Source organism: Rattus norvegicus, chromosome 1, assembly GCF_021556685.1.
Source record: "Rattus norvegicus strain SHRSP/BbbUtx chromosome 1, alternate assembly SHRSP_T2T, whole genome shotgun sequence".
Classification (NCBI taxonomy): Eukaryota; Metazoa; Chordata; class Mammalia; order Rodentia; family Muridae; genus Rattus; species Rattus norvegicus.
In genome coordinates, this window is record NC_141534.1 from 167,521,627 (window position 1) to 167,536,036 (window position 14,410).

General features: G+C 41.0%; 1 protein-coding gene across 1 annotated transcript in view; it reads right to left on the reverse strand.

The window, feature by feature from the left end:
- Nucleotides 1-14,410, reverse strand: part of Mrpl48 (mitochondrial ribosomal protein L48) — a 61,739-nt gene that overhangs the window by 43,988 nt on the left and 3,341 nt on the right.

Below are 14,410 nucleotides of genomic sequence, written 5' to 3' on the forward strand. Positions count from 1 at the left end.
TAATAAAGTCAGCACTGGGTGAAATAACTAATATGCAATGATTACTTCGTTCATTTTGCTACTGTTGCTGTTTTTAACAAAGAAAAGGTGTAAAAGCTAGTAAATAAAGGCTGGAGAGATTGGGGGGCAGTGGAGCATGCCTTCCAGTACTGACACTGGAAGGCAGAGGCAGGGTGTATCTGTGAGTTTGAGGCCAGCCTGGTCTACAAAATGAATTGCAGGACAGCCAGAGCTACACAGAGAAACCTTGTCTTAAAAAAAAAAAAACAGAACAAACAAAAACAAAAATAAAGGGCTGGAGAGATGGCTCAGCGGTTAAGAACTCTTGTGGATCTTGCAGAGGACCTGAGGTAGGTTCTCTGCCCCTAAATCAGAAAGCTCTCATAACCTCCTGCAACTCTACCTCTGGGGAATCAACCCTCTGACCTCCTCAGATACCTGTGTTTACAAACACAAAAACACATGCACATAAATAAAAATAAAATGTCCTTTAAGTGGTAAATATGAATTGGGCTTCGGTGATGGTGTGGTTTGTTGTCAGCATTCCTTCCAAGATCCTAATGTTTCACCTATCTTTCTAGAATGAAATTCCAAAGACCCACCTACATTGCTGTAGATAAATCTATTTCTCCCACGTGGGGCAGAAGACATGGAGACTATTATGGCCAATTTTATGGACCAGCTTTACTGAGCAATGTGGCAACCAGATACTTGGTGAGACATTATTCTGGATGTTTCTGTTATGATATTTTGGGATGAGAGTAACATTTAAATGAGTAGAATGCCCTCCCTAATGGGAGTGGACCTCTCCCAAACAATAGAAGGCTTAAATAGAACCCAAATGCCGAACCTTCCTCAAATAAGAAGATTTTTGGTTTCCTTTGACATGGGATATGGTTAGTTTCCTGCCATCCAACTCAGGCTGAAACATGAAACCTTTCTAGTTCTGGAGCTCGCCAGCCTTCAGAGTATAGCCACATTATCAATATTATAGCTCTCAGGCCTTCATACCCCACTGTGTTTCCAGCTTGCCAATTCACCCTGCAGATCTTGGTACTTCTCAATTTACATAATAAATGAGCTTATTCCTTACATTAAAATCTCAGTAGGTAGATGATAGGTAAGTATACATATACATGGGTACACATTTATGAATATGTGCATATGTCTGTACATAGACATCCTCTTTAGCTTTGTTTCTCTGGAAAACCACAACTAACACAGATCACTTAAAGAGACAAGTTCATGGCTTAAGGATGCACTGAACTTAATGCAATTGCATCACTCAATACAAAGTAGCTTTTCTTAGTTATTATTAGGCAACAAAAATGTCAGAGTGGCTCACATAGAGGAAATCTGCTCTGAAAACTGAGGTTAGAAGTTAGATTTATAAATCCTTTGCTAGATGCTGAATGAAGCAATGAGTCGGGATCTAAATCCTTATGATCTTTTATAGTCTGCAAGCTACTAGGACAGTTTGTATCTTAATCTTCACATCCTCCGCATTTAGCCCAGGATTAGTCTGTGGCAATGTGTCTGATGAACTGCATAAAGGCTGGCATTCTTGTTGCCATTTTGTTTTGTTTGAGACAGGATGTTATGCATTTCCAGGCTGGCACGCCTGTGGGCACACGTGTGTGTGTGTGTGTGTGTGTGTGTGTGTGTGTGTGTGTGCTTTAACTCCCTCTTTTCTTTCTTCTCCATATAGTCCACTTCTATAATGTATTTCTTGCTTACATCTCTGCGTAGAATACTTTCAGGCTTAATCTTGCCTCTGTCATTTATCCTTCTCTCCCCTCTCCCTCCTTCTTCCTCTTCTCCCCCCCTCTCTGTGTTTTAAAGAGAGTTGTAGAAATTTTTTAAGGTTTTTTTTTAAAGATTTCTTTATTTTTTGTATACAAGTACACTGTAGCTTTCTTCAGACACACCAGATCCCATTACAGATGGCTGTGAGCCATCATGTGGTCGCTGGGATTTGAACTCAGGACCTCTGGAAGAGCAGTCAGTGCTCTTAACCGCTGAGCCATCTTTCCAGCCCAAAAGTTGTAGAATTTTGGAGACTTCCAAGAACTCTTACTGAGTGTTAGGATTACAAGTATGTGTCACGAGGATAGAACCCAGGACTTTTTTCACACTAGGTACTACCAACTGAATCACATTCCTATGAATATTTAGGAAATTTCTGGCCGTAGATATATAAAAATGCTTTCTGGAACTCAGCATGAATATCTGTAATCCCAATACTCAGTAAGTAGAGGCAGGAGAATCAGAGATTCACAGCCATTCTCAGATAGAGTACCAGGCCAGCTTGGGATATATGAGACCTTGCCTCAAAAGACTGTCCAATGGGTAAAGGTACTCAATGCCCAACCTCACAACTTGAGTATGAGCCTCAGAACCCATGTGGTGGAAGGAGGGAGAGAGTCAGAGTCTGAAAATCCCAAAAGTTGTCTTCTGACCTACACACACACACACACACACACACACACACACACACACACAGTAGTACACTCATGCCCACCCACACATGTACACAGAAAATTTAAGTGAATAAATGCATAAATACAAATGAAAGCTCTCTTGGGGAATCCAAGACAGCATAGGCCACTTTCCATGAACCTGTAGCAGCTTCATTTCCCACACTTTTCAACACACATGCTATTCCTAGGCCGAAGTAAATGCTTAGAGTTTTCCAAACATAATACATGCTCTCACTACTCCACGCCTTTTTACCTACAATCTCTTGTGCTAGGAAGACATTTCTCAATCATGTACCAGAAAAATCCTCAGTCCTCTTTCAAGACACAAGTCAAACGATGTCTTTCCTAGCTGTCATCTAATAGCCATTTCCCAAGATTGGTGTGATGCCTTTTCTGTACTCCCTAGTCCTTTCCCCTTGGCCCTAGCACAGTGTAAGAGTGTACTGCTCATCTGTGGTGTATCTTCTCCATTGAATAGGGAGCACTTCTACCACTCACTTTGTTACCATGGACCACAAAGCATAGGAAGGCTTAAACAAATGTTGAATAAGATTCTACATATGTGAATTTAAAAACTCTTACATATAAGTATAGGTTTTTAGATTTTCCCGGGATCTTCAATCACACACACACACACACACACACACACACACACACACACACACACACAAATGTGGAGGAGACTGCAGATAAAGCTTAGTGGCACAACACTTGCCCAGCATATACAAGAGCCTACATTCAATTCCCAGAACACACACAAAAAAGTGGCCTTGCTGGATTTATTTTTACAAGCTAGCTTTCTTTTAAAAGGCTCTTTTAAAAATAAACTTGCTCTAGACCCAGCACAACCACATCAGAGAAAGTCTTAGGGAACAAAAGAACAAAGGCAGGCCCTTTAAAAGGCGATGTTTCATCTCAAGTCAAACTTCCTTTACAGCAGTAATTCTATGGCCACCTATAATAAAAAAAAAGTCTGCAATGGGGCCCCAAAGCTCTAATATATGGCTTTAGTGAAAATATATAAAGTAAGTTACCTCAGACTACAAACTAGATTGACTTTAGTAAGGCTTTTCTGCTTCTATATTTTGGCACAAGGTAAGTCATACTTAAAAAGAAAAATGCATATATAAAAGCTCAGAGATGGAAGAGGGCTGGCTACCTAGGGAAAAAACAGAGACAGCACTACCTGCTTCACTGGAGGTTTTCCGTTTGTTCAGGGCATGGCTGTGTGAACAGTGATTACTCCACCCTGGAGAGAGCACTAAGTGATGAAAGAGGCAGCAAGAGGGAAGCCTGGTGAGCAGGTGGATTGCAGAAAGGAGAACGAGGGGAGAGGTGCAGAGGACCACAGGCAAGGAAGCTCTGTGTGCACTGCCGAGAATAATCCTCCCTGATGACTCAGCTGCCTATGTGAGGACATAGCAGAGAATCCTGAATGCAGGGCATCTGAGAGGCCATCTCCATGTACCTTCCTCCCCGGCAGTTCAGGCTGGACTGTGCTAATCCACCGATTTGTACCTTACACATTACAACATAAGGCAATATATCTTGCTGGGTGAGGTAGTTCACACCTTTAGTCCCGGTATTTGGAAGGCAGAGGCAAGTGGATCACTGCGAATTTGGGGCAAGCCTGATCTACATAGTGAATTCTATGCCAAAGAAAATATTGCTTGCAAACAAAAAGAAATCCTTTGTATTGTTGCTACCCATGGCCCCAAAGCCACATATATACTGAAAAATAGAAGATAAAAGTCATTATACTACAGCAAGCCACTCAGAGTCTCTAGCACATGCCACTTGTGTGACACCCTAAGACTAGAAGACAGGTACTGTGTATGTACGTGTGTGTTTCTGGGGATCTGACCCAGTGCTCTGGGTATGCAAAACAAGCATTCTCATTCTACCACTGAACTATATACCTCCATCACTATGTTTTTGGAGTTTTTTTTTTTTATTATAAAGGGCTAGAAAGATTGTTTTAATGTCCTCTGGAAACAAACTTAAAGGAAAATTTCCTTCTTTTTCCTGGTATTTGATGACATAGGAAATTTCTCATTTTTTTAAAAAACCCATTGTCTAATTGAGGGTGACTCTGAGCAAAGTGCACAATATATCTATAGCTATGAAAATATAATGAAACTCGTTAGACAAAAATAAAATAGGAATGTAAGACAGGAAGATTGGGAATTTAAAGACAAGCATAGGTACATAGCGAGCTTAAGGCCAGCCTGGGCTACACGAGACGCTATCTCAACAAAACAAACAACCCACTCATACTGAACTCTATCAGTTCTTTTATTCACAGAGCCTCATAGAAAAGGCAAAAGCTACTAAAAGTTATTTCCCTCCAGTCAAATAAGAGAATAAACCATGCGAGCCACCCCCCCCCCCCATTTAGCTAGATACCATGGAGCATACTGGTAGCCCCAGAAACTGGGCAGGCTGAAGCAGAGGTACCCCTTGAGTCCAAACGTGTGACAGTAGCCTGGACAACTCAGCGAGACCCTGCCTTCACAAGTGAGAGAATGGTTGTGGTGTAGCTCAAGTCTAGAGCACTTACAGAGCACTAGCATCTCGGCATGCGCAAGGCCTGGGTTCTAGTCCCTTACACCAAGAGAAAAGAAAGAAAACTCTCCTGACCTGCTCTACCTAATTAGAAAGTGTAATGCAAGTCAAACCACACAGAGACACCTAGGAAGATAAGACTTCAAAATTGTTACATCTTTCCTTCCTGTCACTTGAGAAATAGTGGGTACAGCTGGGAGGGGTGGCACTCTATGTAAAAGAACTCAGTTTGGAAAGGCTTTTGCTTGTTAGATATTCCTAACTTGGTGAAAATTCTTCGAAGGTCATTACTACCCCAAAAACATGACGATTCAGTTTCTCAAGATTCTTTTAGTCTAGGACTGCTGAAATTATAAAGTCTTAAAGGATCTCAAATCTAGTAATTCTTGTGGAGCAACTTTACAAAGGAGTGGTGAAGCTATGAACAGTCAGTCAGTTGCCACCTGACAAGCTCACTCCTTTAATACTTAATTAGGAAACATAAAAATTGTAACAGTCACCCAAGGAATACGTCATTCTATGCATTCAATTAAAATGGCAAGCAGTGTGCAACCAACAACACTTAAAATCAATTGGTTCCATTGTTTTAAACAGGAAAAAAAAATAAAGGGTGGCAAAGGTTAGTATTGTTTCCGATTGGTGGAATAAAACATTATTTTTCTCAAACTTTTCCTAATTCCCCAGATTTCTAGAACATGCCCGCACGTCCATAATCAGAGAAAAATATATAGAAGTTCAAACGTGTCAAGCCACACCTGGCGTTACCAATTCATCTGGGAGTTGCAAGGCGGAGGTGACTCATCTTAAAGGAGAGGGAGTGAGACAACAGGGCTTTTACTAGTCTGGGTTTGAGGGGGAGGGACAGTCCCTGGTCAGAGTGGAGACTGATCTGCTCTGCTAGAGTTCAACCCGGAAGCGCTGACGCTGGCACAACACTGGGCGAAATCCAGCCTCCGAGGCTGAGGATAACGTGGCAGCTGCAGCCCTCCAAGGCTCAGCTGGACAAGCCCGCCCCTTTGCCCACAAAATTACGACAAAGCTAGCTCCACCCACTCTCCCCTTGGTTCACTGGAAGTCATTTTGTCTCCGAAGGCCCGCCCCTCTAGGGAAGGGGAGGGGTGTGCCGCCTTGCCTGGGACTTGAGGTGGCCATGCTGAGTGTGGCCAGCTCGGGTGGGTGGGGCAGTTTTCTCTAACTGCCGCGGACTCTGCCCCTGCTCCTTCTTGGTCACAGCTCTCCGAACCCAAGAAAGAGGTGATTTGCCACCAAAATCATAGTTAATTGAGAACTAATGTTTGTATCCAGTGCACATGTCTCTGGTACCGCCCCTGGAGGCCAGTGGCTTTGGTTTTCTAGAGATGATGTCATCCCAAAGCCTCTTCCAGGTCCTAGTGCCTACTTAAAATTAGAGCTCTTAGCGATGGGGCAGTCAAAATAATTCATTGTTCAAACTCAAATAGCAATTAGTGCGAGATGCGCAAAAGTGAACCTTTTGTGTAGGGTTTATAACTACACGACTTTGAGACCCCCCAGTTGTGTCTCTCTCCCCAACAGTGTTCGGAGACACACGGGCACACACACACACACACACACACACACACACACACACACACACAGAGAGAGAGAGAGAGAGAGAGAGAGAGAGTAAAAATTTCCATTTAAAGCATAATATCCCAAATGTTATATAATCATTGCCATAATATATTTTTTCCATTATTACAAACAGAATCTCTATAACCATGAAAGGCTAACTCCTCTAGTCCTTTTCTCTAGCTCCTGGTAATCTTCAATTTATGCCTCCAGGAATTTACCTATATAGATATTTATATAAGAGGACGGATCTATGATTTATTTGCCTTGCATCGGTTTTTTCAAGATTAATCTGTGCAATATGTCAATGTTTTATTCAATTTCATGACTGAATAACATTACCTTTTATGAATATATTTCTATGTGTTTTTTTCTTTTTGTTTTCCTTTGTTTAAGATCAGATCTCATGTAGCTCAGGCTGTCCTAGAACTTACTGGGTAGCAAAGGATGACTAGGGACCTCTGATGACCCTACTGGGATTACAAGCATGCATCCCATGTTACCAATATTTGTTTATCCATTCATCTGTTGATGGACTCTTAAGTGGCTTCTGTCTAGGTCTCCTCTCCTCTCCTCTTCTCTTCTCTTGTCTTCTCCTCCTCCTCCTCCTCCTCCTCCTCTTCTTCTTCTTCTTCCTCTTCTTCTTCTTCCTCTTCTTCTTCTTCTTCTTCTTCTTCTTCTTCTTCTTCTTCTTCTTCTTCTTCTTCTTCTCCTTCTTCTCTCTCTCTCTCTCTCTCTCTCTCTCTCTCTCTCTCTCTCTCTCTCTCTCTCTCTCTCTCTCTCTCTGCATTGCCTTAAACTTCTGAGATCCTTCACCTTCAACTTCCCCATTTATATCTACAGATGCATGCTACTGTGCCTGGCTGGTACCCCACATTTAGGAACAGTCAGAGAGGGGCTGGAGAGATAGCTCGGCAGTCCTCTTCTGGAGGATTGGGGTGAGAGTCCCAGAACCCACAGAGAGACTCATAATGTCTATAATTCCAGTCCCAGAGGATCTGAGTCTGCTTCTGGCCTCTGTAGGCCTACACAGGTACACAGGCATACATACAGACAAAACACTCAGAAACACAAAATAAAATAAAATAATTTTTAAGAACAGTCTGAGAAAAGTTAATTGGGAGGAAATGCCAAGAGATTAGGGGAAAGTCAGGAGAGAAACATAGTGATAGAAGGCCACCGAAGAACAAAATTTCAAAAAGACATATCAAATACAGATGAGCTAAAGACTGAGAAGTATGTCTCGAAGCTGCTATCAGAAAATCCAGACTACATGATATCTCCTCAAAACTGACTTACGAGCTGCAAAGGGGCCCAGAGTTCCTTTAATTATCTTTTCAAGAGTCGTTGAGGATCATTAAATTCCATTAAAGTCTTAACAGGAGGCAAAACGAGAGCACAAGCATAGCAAATTACTATTGATTAAGCACCAATCACGAGACAAAGCAAATCTGAGACTATAAATTACATAGCTATTTTAATTATTTTTTTTCTGAGACAGGGTTACATGCAGTCCAGGCTTACTCAAAGCCAAAATATAGCCAGGACTGACTATGAACTCTTGATCTTCCTGTCTCTACCTCCCAAATACTGAGATTATAGGCATGTGGTGTGTGTGCGTGCGTGCACACAACAGAACTCAACAACAAAAAGACTAATAATCCATTTCATATGATCAAAGCTGAGGATATGACTTAGTGGCTAAAGCATGAGGTCCTGGGTTCAGATCCCAAAACCACCACACAAAGTAGGATGTGTGTGTGTATAATCCCAGAGCTCCTACAGGGAGAGACAGAAAAGCTCTAAAAACTCGAGGGCCAGCTGGTCTGGTGTACACAGTGATGAACAACAAAAGACAACAAACAGATTCAATAAAGTTATCAAATGCCTTTACTTTTTATTACTCATTTCATTTAGTTTTACCTAAATTTTGTTGTTTTTTTCACATTTGTCACACCAGTAGACTCATGTACCCTCAAGAACAAAGGCCACATTCTTTTTTCTTTGCTATTTTCAGTGCAAACAAGAGTGTTAATAGACCGTGATCAAAGTGTTTATAGAATGAACAAGTAAATGACTACATATTTCAGGGGACAGCATGTTGGAAGCCAAGCTGATAGGTTTAGCAGAGCTAACACTGGTGCTGTGCTGCCAAGGGACCTTTTTTTTATTCTTCCTCATGACACAGTTACAAATCTGTGGCAACAGTCCATCTTTCTCCTGTAGTTACATTTGTAAGATGGATACATGACCTAATCAAGACAACGAGATGTAGCAGGGAGTCCATTAGTCTCTGGACTGTATAGTGCTTTAAATGTTTCAACTTGAGTTACCACCAAAGTCAGAATTTTGAGGAAGACAAGTAGAAAGTCAGAAAGACAGAAGATCTTGATTGTTATCACCATGGCTAAGGAGTCATTAACCAACCCTGGAGTTGTTCTAGCCAAGGACTTATGATCAACCCTACTGTTTACTCCACTTAATAGTTAATTTTTTGTTTCTTCCAGATGAAAAGCTCCTGAGGAGGTGTTTGAATGAATTATATATGTGTATGGGAGAGGGTGGAGCTGTGTCGTTTTCTTTTTCCTTAACTAAAAGTCTGTGGACGTCAGGCATGGTAATACATATCTTTAATCCCAGCACTCAGGAGGCAGAGGCAGATGATAGTATCTCTGAAAGTCTCAGTCAGTCTAGTCTACATAGCAAGTTCCAGGCCAGCCAGGGCTATGAATGAGACCCTATCTCAAAAACAAACAACCTACCTACCTACCTACCTAACTAAACAAGAAGCCTATGGAAGGGGTTGGGGATTTAGCTTAGTGGTAGAGCACTTGCCTAGCAAGGGCAAGGCCCTGGGTTCGGTCCCCAGCTCCGACAAAAAAAAAAAAAAGCCTATGGAAGATGTGAAGAGAGAAGGCATCGTTTTGCTTATGAAAAAGTCCCTGTATTGAGCTCTCTGTCTTCTGACAGAAAAAAAAAGTGACAACTGAACAACCTGGGAATGTGGGGTGAGTCAGACAGTGCTGTGTACAAAGCAAATTACTTCATTATGCAAATTGCAATTATATTTTTCTTTTTCAAATTATACGAATTATTATTATTCTTAGAACGGTCTCCCTATGTAGACCTGGCTGTTCTGGAACTTGCTATTTAGACCAGGTGGCCTCTTATTCACAGAGATCCACATGCCTCTGCTTCGTAGGTGCTGTTTACCCAGGTATGTACCACCATACCTAGCTTACACACGGACTTTGATGGCCTCAGATCTGGACAACAGTCACGTGAAGCCAGGAAGACAGAAAGTAGGATGGCCGATATGAAAATATCTTGTTTTGACTGCATTTTTCAGCCTGAACTCACTTTTCAGTGAGAACTCTCTATGGTGTTGCCTGGTGTTTCACACTCCTGATCCTTTCTGGGACTCTCTTAGCCAACCAGCCTGCTTCTTGCTATTTTCCCCTTTAGTAAGCACTTTCTACACTCTATTTAGTCAGTTACTTCTGCTTAGTCTTCGTTTCTCAATGTAAAACATTATGGCTCTTGGATGGAGATGTCAGAGCCTCAGTGTGCAACTGAATTATTTGAACGAATTTTTGGAACAGTTTCAGAAAAGAAATGAGGTGGAAATACCTTTAATTCATCACCTTTGAGCTGCAACGTTTTTCATATTTTTCTCCAAGATGCTCATTACCTCATTGGATTCTTTGAACTATGGGTTTTTTTAATAAGGATTTTGAGGTCTTATTTGTTTATGGTTTTGAGATAGAGTTTCACTATCTAGCTGGCCCAAAACTCACTATATATAATCCAGGGTGGAAATCTGTAAAAACCTGCACCACTACGCCTAGCCTACCTTTTGATTTTTATGTAAGATAATATCCTAGTTAATTTGTGTTGTTCAAATGTATGTACACACACACACACACACACACACACACACACACACACACACACACACACAGAGGCAGCTTCTCTTGGCCTTTTAGCAGGCTGCAGTTCAGCTGCTGGTATTTCAGTACAGCAGTGCTGTGCTTACTTTCCTGTCCAATGATGCTGTGTTCTTTCTATAAACAGCAGTGAAAGCAGTTGTTCTCTTCCACTCTGAGAGCGATTATCTCTGAGTAGCAGGTGGAGTGACTCATCCTCCTGGATGTCTTAGAAGAAATTTTATGAGTGGGAGAGGATGCAAGGAGAGGCGCCCCAGCGCTATGTCAGGTTTTACACTCTGGCCCTCATATAATGAGAAGCAAGGTCTTTCCTTGCTGCAATGGCAGAACCTGGAAGCAACACGCACTTCTCTGGCTTGAAGAACCACATTATTCATAACAGGGCCATGATTCACATGAACAGAACAAAATGGAATGATCAAAAATAGATTCTGTAGATCAATCTGTAGCAAAAATAACTTCATAGCTATGAGTTGGCTATAATTACATTTCTATCATCCTCTCCTCACGTTGGCTAGATAATCTTTTTTAAACCTTTTATTTGGTGTATATGGGTGTTTTGCCTGCATGTGTGTCTGTGTGCCATTTGCATGCCTCATGCCTGGAGAGGCCAGAAGAGGGCATCAGGTCCCCTGGGACTAGAGTTACAGACAGTTGTAAGCTGCCATGTGGAGGCCGAGAATTGAACCCAGGTCCTTCGGAAGAACAACCGGTGCTTGTAACTGCTGAGCCCAGCTCTCCAATTCCCATTAAATAATTTTTATTTTTCTCTTATGGTACATAATTATAGATTGCTCTTCAGGTCAATATATTTGAAAAAGAGGATTTTTTGGTTTTGTTTGCTTGTTTCGCACTGGGCTTCTGTTTGCTTGTTTTGATGCTATCAGTTGGACCCAGGGTCTCATGCATGCTAAGCACTGACAAAGGGTTTTAATATTAGGTACTCTGAATTTTGTTTTTGGGTTTTTTTTTTTTTTGGTATGGTTCATTTGAAATGAGACAACTGAAATACACTTTATAAATCAATCGAACTCTTTTAATTGGCCTCCTTGAGTGATTGAGCATCCTTTATTTTTATGCTGTTTATTGAACCACTAGTATTTGTAGTAATGGTTATAATAATCTGTAGGGTGGGTTGAAAGGGAATTTGATGGAATTTGAATTAGAATTCCTGTCAGAGCTAATACTTGTTTCAAATATGGGCAATATGATTTTCGTCTTCCTACCTGGATTTTTTCTCTTTCTATTGATTTCTTGCCTTTATAAGAGCAATAAGACTTTTTTAGGGAGTAGTAAACATGAAAAGGCAGTTCCATCTTGGCAACTATTACTGTGTTTTAGATATCCACATAATATCAAATGCATAAACTGTGTGAATGCTTTGAAAAATCTAAAAATGACAATTTGATCTCTTATAATAACAAAGAAATGCAAAGAATAAATATACCATGAAGACATTCTTTTTTTTTTCCTTTTCTTTTTTTCGGAGCTGGGGACCGAACCCAGGGCCTTGAGCTTGCTAGGCAAGCGCTCTACCACTGAGCTAAATCCCCAACCCATCATGAAGACATTCTTAAATATAAGGACATTTGTAGTTTAAAAAAAATCCAGAGAGAGGCCAGTTCCAGAGTTCACACATTAGTTCATGATGCCTCTGGCCTCCCTGATTAGCTGTCATCAATGGGTTGATGTTTTTTTTTTTTTAAAGATTTATTTATTTATTATATATAAGTACACTGTAGCTGTGTTCAGACACGCCAGAAGAAGGCGTCGGATCCCATTACAGATGGCTGTGAGCCACCATGTGGTTGCTGGGATTTGAACTCAGGACCTCTGGAAGAGCAGTCAGTGCTCTTAACCACTGAGCCATCTCTCCAGCCCAATGGGTTGATGTTTTAAACTCAGAGTTACATATGAATGTTCACAAGAGCTGTATTAACTATAAATATTATGCTCATGAACAGTCACATCCAAAGGCAGAAAAACAAGATTTTCTTCAACTTCTTTTTGTACTTTTTCATTAAGAAATAAAGTTTTTTTTTCTCAAAAACTTCTATATCAACTCTTTCATCTTTGACTGCTTCAGACTGTGTCATGTGCCTGTACTTTTTATAGCCAGTCATGGGGGAACATGCCTTAATTCTAGCACCAGGGAAGCAAAGGTAGGTGGATCTCTATGCGTTCAAGGCTAGTCTGGACCACATAGTGAGAGACTTGTCTTAAAAAAAAAAAGAAAGAAAAGAAAATTTCTATCTGAGTGAAGGTGAGTTATACTTTTATTACAGTTTCTACATAAGATCCCTGGACATACTTAGAGATTGCCAATTACTTTAGTCAAAGAAGCTGCTCTAGGTAATTCTGAATTTGCAGCTACCAAGCTAAGCCTGTTCCCTTCTACTGCTGCTAGGTTTTAGTTATGAACTTGGTCCAGCATCTCCTTTGCACAAATAGGAAATAGTATCAATTTACACTAACACATTTTTGGCTGTTGTTCTAAGAAAATGGTTTTACCCTTCCTCAAATGTCCAAAATCCTGTTCATTCTTTTAAGACAGTAAAGAAATAAATTCTCATTTATCTTATCCATTCAGCAAATATCTGTTGCATGGCTACTGTGTACCAAGCATTTTTCAAAAGTTAGGGTACAAGACATGAATTCTGATCCTACGGAGATTAAAGTCAGAGAAAACCAAGAACTAGCAGTGAGGGATAAGTGAGGAGAGAAAGACAACCTGAAAGGACAAGTGGAGACAAGTGGAGACACTCACTTGTAGTTTGGTGGGAAGAGAAGCAGAAGGGAGGGCATCTCAATGGTTCTTCAGTGGAGTGAATGTGTCTGTCCAAAATACTAATGTAGAAATCCTGATTCCCACTAAATTTAGTACCAGGTATAGAAATTAGGGAGTTTATTAGGCCAGAAGGGTGGAGTCACCAAGAAAGAGATTGGTGTCCTTATAAAAGACCCTGGAGAGCTCTCTGGCTCTCTTTCTGTCATACAAAGACACAAGGAAAAGAAAAGTATTCATGAACCAAGAAACAGCTCTCACCAGACACTGAATCTTCTGGCATTATAACCCTGGCTTTCCCAGTTTCTAATGATTAAATTAAATGTTTGATGTTTAGACCATCCAGCTCATGCTATTCTGTTACTGTTGTAGCAGCCAAAATAGACAGGTTTTGTAGGTGATAGCTGAAAGGAGTATTGTGATTAAAGGGAGGGACAAGGTGATGAGGTGCAGAGAAGTGTGTGCAGGAAGTGATGGTGAGAGAGCACTTTATAATTCGGCAGTGCTAGCTAGGCATGGCGATGAATTTCTGTGATCCTGGTACCAAGAAGGCTGAGGTGGGAGAACTGCAGGTCAAGAACTGCTTGTGGTGCATGGGAAGCCCCTATCTTACAAATCCCAACCATAAATGACTTTAAAGATACAAAATACAGACCTCTAATTCCTTCTTCTCCAAAGAAATTTTTTCCTTTTGTTGAACCTGTACTTGAAGCACTTACTATGCATGTACCTTTTAGACTATGAAGATCTCTACGTCTAGCTGGGCCATAGTGGGGTACTCCTTCAATCCTAGCACTCTGAAGGCAGAGGCAGGCAGATCTCTGTGAATTCTAGGATAGCCTGGTCTACAGAGTGAGTACAGCCAGGGCTACATGGAAGCACCCTGTCTTGGAGAAAACTAAAAAAGTAAAAAGAAAAGAAAAGAAAAGACAAAACTCTGAAGATGGGCTGAGGATACTCTTGATTCTGTTATATTCAGTTCTCTGTACTTGGGTTGGGGAAGGGGAATCTCTGAAGGGAAAGCATATGACTTGTGGTGTACC